The sequence below is a fragment of the Mobula hypostoma genome, chromosome 27 (assembly GCF_963921235.1).
Source record: "Mobula hypostoma chromosome 27, sMobHyp1.1, whole genome shotgun sequence".
In the NCBI taxonomy this organism is placed as follows: Eukaryota; Metazoa; Chordata; class Chondrichthyes; order Myliobatiformes; family Myliobatidae; genus Mobula; species Mobula hypostoma.
Window position 1 is genome coordinate 37,183,213 of NC_086123.1, and position 12,114 is coordinate 37,195,326.

The window sequence follows — 12,114 nt, forward strand, 5'->3', positions numbered from 1 at the left end:
CCAAAAGACCTGTATTGTGCTGTAGGTTTTCTATGTTTTCTTCACCAACTCTTTCTGCATTACATCGATGACTGTACTGGTGCTGCTTCATACATCAATACTGAGCTTGTCAATTTCATCAACTTTGCCTCCAACTTTCAACCTGCCTTTAAATTCATTTGGTGCAATTCAGACACCTCTCTGCCCTTTCTCGACCTCCCAGTTTCCACTTGTGAAGACAGAATGTCTACTGATATCTTTTATAAACCTACTGATTTATACAGATATCTTGACTATACTTCCTGCCACCTTGTCATTTGTAAAAATGCCATTTCCTTTTCTCAGTTCCTTCATTTCCACGGCATCTGCTGCCAGGATGAGGCTTTCCTTTACAGAATATCAGAGATGTCCTCCTTCAAAGAACAGGATTTCCCTTCCTCCACCATTGATGCTGCCCTCACCTGCACTCCTCCATTTCCCAGACCTCTGTCCTCACCTCATCTTCCTGTCACCTTAACAGGGATAGAGTTCCTCTTTTCTTTAACCTACCACCCCATGAGCCTCTGCACCCAGCAAATCATTCTCCGCAACTTCCACCATCTTTAATGGGATCCTACCACAAAACACATCTTTACCTCAACCCCTACTTGTCCACTCATCCCTCCCCATTGATCTCTCTCCTGGCATTATCCCTGTAGGGGTAGAACTGCTACACCTAACCAATCACCTCCTTCCTCACCATCCGCAGGGCTCTAAACAGTCCTTTCAGGTGAGGTCTGTGAGTCTGTTGAGGTCATCTACTGTACCTGGTGCTCCCAATGGAGCCTCCTCTACATCAGTGAGACCCAACTTAGATTGGTGGGGGGCACTTTGTTGAGTACCTTCACTCCGTCTGCAATGAATAGGATCTCTCGGTGGCTAACCATTTTGTCCTATCTACTGCCAAGATGAGACCTTTCTCAGGTTGGAGGAGCAATGCCTCATTCCAACTGGGTAGCCTCCAAATGGTGGGCATAAACATTGATTCATAAAACTACCAGTAAGTTCTCCCATCCTCCCCCTTCTCTCTTCTTCCATTCCTCATTTTGGCTCCCCTTTCACCTCTTCTCTTCTCCTTACCTATCACCTCCTTGTTTCTCCCTTCAAACCTCTCCCTCCTCCCCCACCCACCTATTGACCTCCTTACATGGCTTCACATATCACCTGCCATCTTGTAGTCCTTCCCTCCCCCACTTTCTTATTCTGGCTTCTTCCCCGCTTCCTTTCCAGTCCTGATGAAGGGTCTTGGCCCGAAACGTTGACTCTTTGTTCCTTTCCGCAGATGCTGCCTGACTTGCTGAGTTCTTCAGGTGTTTTGTATTTGTTACTCTGGATTTCAAGCAACTGCAGAATCTCTTGTGTTTCTAAATTGCCCAGTTTGGTCAGGAAATGGTTATCTAACTGAAGAGAGACTGCAGAAACCTGCTCCTGTCCAGGTGTATCTGCATGTCCTTGTAAGGGAAGCGCAGAGTTAGTGAGCAAAAAGGAAAGTGAATGAGACATTGGCCTTTATTATAAAGGAGTGGGGCAGAAGGACGAGCAAGTTCAGGCCTTCATGAGGTCACACTAGGAGTTGGCGCTGGAATGTGTACCGACACTTGCGGGCTGCCCCCAGCACAGCCTTAGTTTGTGTTGGTTGTAAACACAAATGCTGCATTTCACATGTGACAAGTAATTAAATCCAAACTTGAGCTCTGTGTTTGGTTTAAGTCTCCTTATTTAAGGAGGAATATTTGCAGTTCAGAGAAGGTACACAAGGCTGATTACTGAGATGAAGACATTTGTCTTCAGGGGAAAGATTGAGAAGGTTGGATCTGCACTAATCAGAGTTCAGGAAAATAAAAGATAATCATGATGTAGGATTCTTGGCAGGGTATATTCAGAGATGATAAATTAAAATTCTTCCTCAATATGTTTCCACGGAACACAGGGGCATAAATTCAGATACCATTTGAAAATTTAATTACTCATCAATCTAGAGGAACTAGCACACAAAGTAAGACCGATGATGAGTGGGATTAAATTAGATTTAGTTTATCGTCAGGTGTACCAGGGTGACATGAATTTGCTTGCTCATGTGAAGCTGGTGGAATAAACAATATACATGGTGATAATAAATCCAAATACAACAACATTCCCAAGCTGCAGAGCGGGGCAAATCGGGGAAATCAAGATGAGGGAGCACAGTGGGGCAAAGATCGGGGAAATCAGGACAGGGGACCGGAGTAGGGCAAATTGGGGAAATCAGGATTAGGGACTGGAGTGGGGCAGATTGGGGAAATCAGGATTAGGGACTGGAGTGGGGCAAATCGGGGAAATCAGGACAGGGGACCAGAGTGGGGCAAATCGGGGAAATCAGGACAGGGGACCGGGGTAACAGAAATCAGGTCTAGGGATTGGAGTGGTGTTAATCAGGAGCGGGGAAATCGGGAGCAGGGCCCAGAGTAACACATATAGAATGCTGGAGAGACCCAGCAAGTCAGGCTTCATCTGTGGAGGAGAATAAACAGTTGACATTTTGGGCTTAGACTCTTCATCAGGACTGGAAAGAAATGGTGAAGAAGAGAATGAAAGAGTGCTGTGGAAGGGGGTGGAAGGTAGAGGGAGGAGTACGTGAGACCAGGTGAGGTAGAAGGCAGGTCGGTGTGGGAGGAGGGATGAAGTAAGAAGCTGGAAGTTGATTGGTGGAAGAGGTATAGACCTGAAGAAGAAGGAATCTCATAGGTAAGTGAATGGACCATGGCATAAAGGGAAAGAGGAGGGCACCAGAGGGAGGAGATGCAGGTGAAGAGAAGATAAGGGGCAGCCTGAACCGGGAATAGACAGAGAGAGAAGGTGAGGGGGAGAAATTACCGGAACTCAGGGAAATTGACCAATATCTGTGAACAAGGGGTTGGTCATTTAAATCAGAAAAGAGGAAGAATTTTTTCTCTCAGAGAGAAGCAAATCTTTTCAATTTTCTATCTGTGGTTCTGGAGGCTGACACTAAATATTTTCATGCTAAGAAAGGGATTTATTTTGGTCTTTAAAGGAGTCGAGGTTAAAGGAGAATAGGAAACTGGAACTGAGACCAGGAGCGGATTACCCAAGTTCTTATGATATATCAGAGTAGGCGCAAGGGCCTACAGGGTCCCCTTGGGGCAGAGGAGTCACAAAGGCCTACAGGGTCCACATCTGTTCTTATTTTGAATAATATACACAATTCTGAAGAAATACATACTGCACTATAATATGTGCTTATATTTTCAGTCAGGTATTTAAGGGTGATTGCTTCCTTCAGAAGAATTAGAGCTTGGCACATCCGTCACATGGTGGTTAAGGATTTCAGCTTTGGGAAAACTAGGTGGGGTGTGTGGAGAATGGAGGAGGAGGATATGGCAATAAACAGAGTAATTACACAGTAGGGACAGCTCCTCATCCAGTGCCTATTCACCCCTTGGAAGTTTACATGTTTTATTGTTTCACAACATTGAATCATAGTGGATTGAATTTGGTGATGTAGCCACCACCATGCTTCACGGCAGGGGTGGTGTGTTTTTGATGATATGTGATGTTTGGCTTACGTCAAATATAGTGTTTAGTCTGATGGCCACAAAGTTCAATTTTGGTTTCATCAGACCACAGAGCCTCCTTCCAGCTGACTTCAGAGTCTCCCACATGCCTTCTGGCAAACTCTAGCCGAGATTTCATGTGAGCTTTTTTACAAAAGTGTTTTTTTCTTTGCCACTTTCCCATAAAGCTGTGACTGGTAAAGCACCTGGCCAGTAGTTGTGGTGTGCACAGTCTCTCCCAACTCGGCCACTGAAGCTTGTAACTCCTCCAGATTTGTCATCAGTCTCTTGGCAGCCTCCCTCACTCGACCCTTCTTGCATGGTCACTCAGTTTTTGAGGACGGCCTGCTCTGGGCAGATTGACAGCTGTGCCATATTCTTCTCATTTCATGATGGTTGACTTCACTGTACTCCAAGGGATATTCAGTGACTTAGGAATTTTCTTGTACCCATCTCCTGACTTGTGCTTTTCAATAACCTTTTTGTGGAGTTGCTTGGAGTGTGTTTTGTCTTCATGGTGTAGTTTTTGCCAGGATACTGACTCACCAGCAGTTGGACCTTCTAGATACAGGTTTATTTTTACTACAATCATTTGAAACACATTGACTGCACACAGGTGATCTCCATTTAATGAATTATGTAGCTTCTAAAACCAATTGGCTGCACCAGTGATGATTCAATGTGTCATAATAAGGTGGGGGGCAGGGTGAATACTTCTGCAATCAATTATTCTGTGTTTTATATTTGTAATAAATTTAGATCACTTTGTCGTGATCTGTTTTCACTTTGACACAAAAGAGCCTTCTTTTTCTGTTGATCAACCTCAAAAAAGTCAAGTGAAATCCTGTGATTCAATGTTGTAAAACAATAAAACATGAAAACTTCCAAGGGGGTGAATACTGTTTATAGGGACTGTATCTGTGATCATATTTCACCAGTGGCTTCCCAATTTAACTTCTCCCAATTCTTGCTGATCTCACCTACTCATTTGTTCATAATGTTTGTTTACTCTCACAAGTAAATTAACATAGAACAGTACAGTACAGCACAGAAAAAGGCCCTTTGGCCCACAATGTTGTACCTAACCAAATAAATTAGTAATCAAATCGCAAACTAAACTTCTCACATACAAAATATCCATATCCTTCCATTCACATTCCTATCTAAATGTCTCTTAAGAATCCCTAACGTATCTGCCTCTACCACCACCCTAGGCAGTGCGTTCCAGGAACCCACCATTCTGTGTAAATAAACTTAACCCCACATTTCTTTTGAAATTACTTCCTCTCACCTTAAATGCATGCCCTTTGGTATTAGACATTTCACCCCTCAGTCTGTCCACTCTGCCTCTCATAATGTTATAAACCTCTCTCAGATCTCCCCTCAGCGTCTGCTGTTCCAGAGTAAACCACCCAAGTTTGTCCAGCTCCTCATTATAGTTCATGCCATATAGTCCAAGCAGCGTCCTGGTAAATGTCTTCTGCACCCTCTCCAAAGCCCCAACATCTCTGCCGGAACTATATGCAGGTGTGACCTAACTAGAGATGTATAAAGCTGCAACATTTTTGAACTCACTGCATCGACTAATAAAGAAAAGCATGTCATGTACCTTCTTAATTGCCCTGACAACCTGTGTAGCCACTTTCAGGGAGATATGAACTGGGACCCCCGGATCCCTCTGCTCATCAACACTGTTAAGGGTCTTGCCCTTAATAAAGTACTGTCTCATTACATTTGACCTACCATGGTTCAACACTTCACATTAGGTCAGGTTAAACTCCATCTGCCATTTCTCAGACTATATCTGCACCTGATCGATATTCTGCTGTATTCTTTGCCAGTCTTCTACACTATCCACAACACCGCCAATCCTCATATCATCTGCAAGGTTACTAACCCACCCATCCATATTTTCATCCAGGTCATTTATTTACATCACGAACAGCAGAAGTCCCAGTACAGATCCCTTTGGAACATCATGAATCATGGACGTCCAGCTAGAGCAAGTCCCTTCAAGCACTACCCTCTGTCTTCTAGGGGTAAGCAAGTTCTGAATCCAAGCAGCCAATTCACCATTGATCTTATGCATCCCAATCTTCTGAATGAGACTCCCATGAGGGGCCTTGTCAAATACCTTATTAAAATCCATGTAGATGTTGTCCTTAAGAATTCCCTTCAGTAACTTCACTATCAGTGATGTGAGATTCACCAGTCTATAGTTTCCAAGATTAACCTTGGCTCCCTTCTTGAACAAGGGAATGATATTAGCTACTTTCCAGCCCTCTGGGACCTCGCTTGAGGCTAGAGAGGACTCAAAGATATTGACCAAGGCCCCAGCAATCTCTTCACTTGTTTCTTTCAATAACCTGAGGTCTATCCTAACATGCCATGGGGACTTATCAACCTCAATGCTCTTTGAGAGACCCAACACTACCTCCTCCTTTACTTCAAAATGCCCAAGCATATTAATACTATGGGCACTGATTTTCCTATCCTCCATGTCTTTCTCCTTGGTGACTACTGATGTAAATTACTCATTAAGGACCTCACCCACATCCTCCACATTCCTCCTTCATCGTTGAGTGGTGCTACACTCTCCATTCGCCATAGTTATCTCCTTGCTCTTGATACATGTATAGAATGCTTTGGGATTCTCTTTAATTCTACTTGCCAAGGACTTTCATGGTCGCTCTGCCTTTCCTCATTCCCTTTTGAATTCTTCTCTGGCTTCTTTATCATCATCATCAAGGGCTCTTTTTGATTCTAGTTTCCGAAGTTCTACATACTTTTCCTTTTCCTTCTGGACTACAGTCATCACCTCTGTCAACATACAAGGTTCTTTAACTTTGCCATCCTTGTTCTTCCTCCAGACTGAAACCTATCTGTCCTATACTCTGTGGAGTTGGTCTTTAAACACCCTCCACGTGTCAAATGTGGACTTGCCCAAAAACAGCTATTCCCAATTAACTCTCCCTAGTTCCTACCTAATGCTCACGTAATTTTCTCTTCTCCAATTTAATACTCTCCCACAAGGTCCATGCTTAGCCTTATCTATGGCTGTTTTAAAACTTAAGGAGTTCTGGTCACTGTTCCCTAACTGCTCACTAACTGAAAGGTTGGTCAAATGGCTGGACTCATTACCCAACACCAGGTCCAGAACAACCCTTCTTCTTGTTAGACTATCCACACATTGGGGTTGAGTGGAATCCGGGATCAACCATAATGAAATGGCAGAGCAGACTTGATGGGCTGAATAGGCTAATTCTGCTCCTTTGTGTTATGGTCTTATGGTCTTGACAAGCCCTCCTGAGTCCACCTAAACTGCTTGCACTAAGAAGGTCCCAGTTTATATTAGGGGTGGTAATGTCCCACGTGACAACAACCCTATTGATTTTTCACCTTTCCTTAATCTGCCTGCACATCTGTTCCTCAATATCCCAGTGGCTATGGGGGAGGGGGTGGGAGTTGTAGTACAGTCCCATCAGAGTGATTGCACCCTTCCTATTTACCCATAGACTCAGTGTCTGACGCCGCCATTATGTCCCTTCTGACTGCAGCTGTAATATTGATCCGGATTAGTAGTTCAGCTCTCCCACCCTCCAACTTTTACTTCCCTCTCCATCTTTTCTAAAACATTGAAATCCTGGGATATTAAGTACTCATTCCTGTCTCTCTCTCACAACCAAGTCTCTGTAATGGCCACAACATCATAGATCCATCCGTGCTCTAAGTTCATCATCCTGACCAAAATACTCTGAACATTAAAATACACACACTTCAAACTGTCCGGCCCATCGTCTCTATAACTTTGCTCTTCCTGGTTTTACTGGCCCTGACATCTACCTTCCTCTCCATCCCTCCACTTTCCGACCTAGTGCTCTGGTTCCCATCCCCCTGCCAAACTAGTTTAAACCCTCACAAGTAACACTAGCAAACTTCCTGGCCTGGATGTTGGCTCCCCTTCAGTTTAAGTGCAACTGGTCTTTCTTGTACAGGTCACTCCTGCCCCAGGAGCAGTTCCAGTGATCCAAAAACATGAACCCTGCCCCCTGCGCCAGTTCTTCAGCCACTAATTCATCTGTACCATCATCCTATTCCTGTCCTGGCCAGCACGTGGCGCTGGGAGCAACTCAGAGATTGTAATCTTGGAGGTGATTTTCTTCAGCCTCTTTCCTTACCCCCCATACTCTCTGAAAGGGGAGGACCTCCTCCCTTTTCTACCCATGTCATTGGTGCCAGTGAGCACCACGACCTCTGGTAGCTCCCTCTTCCCCCTTGAGATTATTCTGCAGCTGCTCCGAGACACCCTGGACCCTAACACCTGGGAAGCAACATACCATCATGGCATCCCTTTCTCAGCCACAGAATCTCCTGACTGCTGAGTCTCCTATCACTCTTGCTCAGCCTGACTTTACCCTTCCCTGCTGAGCCTCAGAACTGGCCAGGCTGCTTCTGCAGTGCCCCGATAAGTTATCCCCCCATCCAGCAGTACCTAAAGGGGTATATTTCTTTTTGCGGGGGTTTGCGCTGCCTGTGTACGCACCTTACCTTTCCTGGTGGTCACCTATCTACTATCTGAAGCCTGCATTCTGGGTGTGACCCCCCCCTCAGAAAATTTCATCTCTGAGTTTTACAGCCGCCTGAGTACATCTAGCTCCAGTGCCAGTTGCTTGACCTGGTCAGTCAGGAGCTGAAGTTGGGTGCATTTCCTGCAGGCATATTCATCAGGGAGACTGTCAGCTACCCTGAAATCCCACATCTCACAGGAGGAGTACTTCACTGCCTTAACTATCCTGCCTACACTGAACTAAGGACTAAGGATTTACCTACAACCAAAACAAAACTTACCTGTACCTTCTCTCTGAAACTTTGTTTCGCACTCATCTCAACTGTTCTCGCCCAAGCCTGACCACTTTAATACTAGCCTACTCCAAGAATGGCCACTCACACACAGGTCGCTCTGCTCACACCTCCATTCTTTTTACTGGCTCAAATAAAATTCAATCCTGATGAGACTTGTTCTTTTCAATGGCTCCTGCCCTGCAACAATGCCAGTCTGACACTTGCTAATTCAATTACAATGCCTATTCTTCTCTTCCCCATTCATCTTTACAAAACAACTCAAACTCTGTCAGATTGTGTGGGGATCATGCAAACAACAGAAGGAAACCAACAGCATTCCAAACCACATTGAGTCCCAGATCCACTCCTGGAGCAGGCCCAAGCCTTGGTCTCAATTCATCACACCCACAGGGTAAAAACTCACAGCAGTCTGGATCAGTTCATAGCCTTGGTCCCATGAAGAAAGAATGAACATTTGCAGGACAGCGACCAAAAACAGTCTGACTTTTGCCTCTATTCCCAACACTTGGACTTCCAGTCCAAATAAACACAAATGTTGTTCATCATGCTTACCTACAGTGTACAGTTTGGTGGTTGTGTTCCCAATATTACAATGGCGAGTAGATTTGACGAGGTACTTTGTTGGTGTTAATGTGCTTTAGCATATTGCTTATTTATTGCCCATCATGCTGCTGGCATTTAGGGCAACAATGAAAATCCTCCATCGCTGTCTGTCCTTGGCCCCTCAGATGTGGAAAGATTTTTCACTGTTGTTTCCTTAACAGTTTTGTTTTACCAGTCAGGGTTATTAGCTCTGAGCTGAACCCCTGAACCTGGAGGACCGGTGGACCACTCTTAGTCTGGCCTCTACCCTTTGACCTGTTTGGCATGGGTGACCCTACCAAGAGCCAAAGCATAAAGCCCTGACTCCAGCCAACATAGTCCTCCAGGTCATTGATTCACACAAGCCTGCAAACCATGACAAGGCTGTGGTCCTCTTGGTGGTTAGCATGTTAGGATGCTTATAAATGCAGGTTTTACATGGCTTGTGAGGAAATAAAAGTAATTGCAAGGCAAATATGTCACAATAATAAAGCCAACCAATCTCAGTTTGTGAGTGGTGAGCCATAGAAATCAGGTTTGAGTTTTAAGAACTCAAATCCAATTATAAAACTACCCAGTCATTGGAGCAAGCACAGATGTTTCTTTGTTATGTGATTGATTACAGTGACAGTACATCACCAAAGAATTCAGATGTCCCAGGCTTTTGTATACCTCAGCCATGTTTAAGTAGATATTTTGAACTTTTGCTCTTAAGAAACATAGAAGCACTAACAAGAGAATGTGCTCCACCTTTAGGGAAAGTGAAATGTTTGGGTAGAAACTTCAGTCAATGCCCTGGACATTTTTGGGGGGACCTGCCTGCATTCCAGAGCTTGCCGTGGTTTTGTGGTTAATAGGTATAATCTCCCAGCCAGCCTGGTTGGGGAGGTGTGGGTGAGGGTGCTGAATGGAGAAGTGTCAAGTCAGTCGAGGTTATTGTTGTGTTCACGAGTACACTGAGCTTCAGGTAGAATGAGTAACTTGCTTGTAGCAGCATCATAATTGAGGGCAAAAGGTGATGCCTCAAGAAGGCGGAATCCATCATGAAGTACCCTCACTAAAGTTCCCTCTACATTTTTTACAGCTGTGAGGACCAATCATTGCTATGAGCAGGAAGCTGTGCTGCACTTTAAATATTTTGTTTGGAATGTGCACATCAAACTAACACATACCACAACTCACAACACAAGTAAACAATGTTAGGCAGTCAAAACTACTGACAGGCCCAATGGCAAAAGCAAAATGTTTTGACTAGATGGCGCCGGCATTCAGTGGTCTGGTGGTTTATTAACTACCATTCTGTGTTTATTGTTACAATTTGTAACAGTGCTGTAATTTGGAAGCACTGACAATGTAAATACATTGAAACTTTAAAATGTTTCAAAGTACAGGTTGTGGCACATTTATTATTTCGAAAATTTATGGATTATCGTCATTTCAAAATTATATTAGCGTAATTTCAAAATTAGATTAATATTATATGAAAGAAAATCCCAGCTGTGTGGCAACTTACAGTTATGCACGCGGGAGCATTTCAGTTACTGCATGGCCGTGCACTCATGTAGCATAGAGGGAATAGTGACCCTCACCATCCAGGACTTGTCCTCTTCTCGTTACTATTGTCAGGGAGGAAATACAGGCACATGAAGATTCACACTTGGTGATTTTAGGAACAGTTCCTTCCCCTCTGCTATCAGGTTTCAGAATGGCACATGAACAATGAACACTACCTCACAACTTTGCTCCATTTGCACTATTTATTTATTTTATATTTATTCCTACTGAAATTTATAGTAATTTTTATCTATCGCACTGTACTGTTGCCACAAACCAAGTTTCATGACATTTGTGTATCAATGATAATAAACCTAATTCTGATTCTGATCCTAGGCACACAGTGCAGACAACACACAAAAGATAGCTTGTACAGAAGTAAGACAAAACAAGAAGAGAAAAAACAAGTGACACAGACAAATCTGTGAAAGTGCAAGAGGTGGTCCATGATGTGCTGTTGCTGAGGTATGATTGGGGTTGTGCAGGTTGGTGCAGGTTGGTTTAAGAACCTGATGTTTGTCGGAAAGTAGCTGTTTCTCAACCAGATGGTGTGGGACTTCAGTCTTCTGTGTCTCCTGCTGATGGTAGCTTTGAAAAGAGGGCGTGACCTGGTTGGTGGGGATCTTTGATGATAGATATTGCTGTGTTGAGGCAGTAACTCCTGTAGATGCTGTTCGTGGTAGGGAGGGCCGTGCCTGCGATGGACCGGCCTGTGTCCACAACTCTTCGCAGCCACTGTGTTCCTGTGCATTAAATCATCCTGACCATAGTGCCTGGTCTGGATTTGGTTTAAATACCTGCATCCATGTACAGACAATAACATAGCAGCATTAACGTTCTCACAGTGAACTGGAGGCTGTTCACCCATTGAGACTGGAGATTTGCAGAGCAATCTCCTTTGTCCCAATCCCCATAGTAACCTAATCTCTCTCACATGCCCATCAACACCCTTAGCTTCTGCCACCCACTGCACAAGAGTAAATCTACTGTAGGAAACCAACCTGCCTTTGGGCTGTGGAAGGAAACAAGAGATACCCAGGAGAAAGCCATGCAAACTCCACGCTGACAGCACTGAAAACTGTGCCACTGTGTCACCCAGTAGGTCTTGGGGCGTGACAGTCCCCTTTCTGGTTCCCTCCTCATGTTGGCCTACACCTGTGACCTGTTTCCCTCGCCCTATTGAAAGCTTACACAGGACATCAGAAGCAATGAGACCCAAACCGTTTCTCCACTCAGGTGCTACTCCAGAAGCCTGTTGGCTACAGCAGGAGGACTGTCTGCCTTGGAAAAAATCTAAACGAATCCAACCTTAAATAAGGCAGCAGACATGATGTCCCATTAGATAGGACACTGAAGAAGTCACTGACCATTCCTTCACTGAGAGTGTGGAAGAAGCTGCTCGTGCAAGTGATGCATGTGAGCTCGGTCTCGATGTTTAAGAGAAGTTTGTATAGGACGTAGATGGTCCCAGTGCATGTCGATGGGAGTAGGCCATTTAAATACAGTGGTTCGACACAGACTAGATGGGCTGAAGGGCCAGTCTCTG